We start from the raw sequence: 1,433 nt of genomic DNA, 5'->3' as shown, positions 1-1,433 counted from the left end.
TTTAACTATATATATAGATATTTATATATATTTTACAATTATAGCTTTGAATATATATATATATATATATACAATTACATACATAGGTATATACCTGCATACATACATCCGTCATACATTCATAGATACATACGCAAATATTTTCATGAATGTGCATACCCTATTATTGTCAAGTGACTGTTGGTATATTTTGTGCTAATTGTTGGATGTGATAGTCGATGGGTTGCTCTCAATTTCAATTGATGACATGATATAGAGCAGTGCTTTGCTAGGTGGTGGAGTAGAAATGTTAATATTGTGCACTGAGGAATATATACTATAATCCTAGCTAAAAAATCCTATATCTCGATGAGGTTGGATTGACATCACAGTGAGTCAATCCCGTATACCTTCATCTGCATCGGTATAACCCTGATTGTACCCACAGTGAGACAATCTCGTCTACTTTCATCTGCATCGGTGTAACCCTGATTGTACCCACAGTGAGACAATCCCGTATCCTTTCATCTGCATCGGTGTAACCCTGATTGTACCCACAGTGAGACAATCCCGTCTCCTTTCATCTGCATCGGTGTAACCCTGATTGTACCCACAGGGAGTCAATCCCGTATACTTTCACCTGCATCGGTGTAACCCTGATTGTACCCACAGTGAGTCAATCCCGTATACTTTCATCTGCATCGGTGTAACCCTGATTGTACCCACAGTGAATCAATCCCGTATACTTTCATCTGCATCGGTATAACCTGATTATACCCACAGTGAATCAATCCCGTAAACTTACATCTGCATCGGCGTAACCCTGATAGTACCCACAGTGAGTCAACCCCATATACCTTTATCTGTATCGGTGTTACCCTGATTGCACTATCGAACAACTCGCACCTCATACTATTAGACTGTGATGGCGGCATATGTTGCATCGTACCTTGCTCGGGGCCCTATCAACGATCGATTGGGGCTATTTTGGGGCTGCAAAAACGACGAAAAGTCAGTAAGTACTCTATTTGTAGGACTGGTAGTGCGCGCGGATACGATAAGCTCGGGAAAGGGTACACGCGACGTTGTGATTTGAGATATGTCGAAGTGTATACACTCTTTTACCCAATTTCGAAGGTTTACTTCTTGGTGTGATGTCGGCGCGTTGGAGGTTTAGCTTTGTACTTTTTTTTTATGGGTAGCTCTTGTCACACTAGTGGCTTAAATTCTACTCCCGAGGTGCACGCATTTATATGAGAGTTATCATCGAGATAGATATAACAGTCTTAACGTTTGCTTTTGTTCAGACAAATTTACTTGACATGTACAAGTACAAATTAAATCTACATACATAGTTTTATATTATGTATATTCTCTGTATGTGTATATGTACATTGTTCATACAGATGCGTACACGCACGCATATACACACACACGTACACACATACACACAC

Source organism: Sphaeroforma arctica (assembly GCF_001186125.1).
Source record: "Sphaeroforma arctica JP610 unplaced genomic scaffold supercont1.1212, whole genome shotgun sequence".
In the NCBI taxonomy this organism is placed as follows: domain Eukaryota; class Ichthyosporea; order Ichthyophonida; genus Sphaeroforma; species Sphaeroforma arctica.
Note: the sequence above shows the minus strand (reverse complement) of the source record.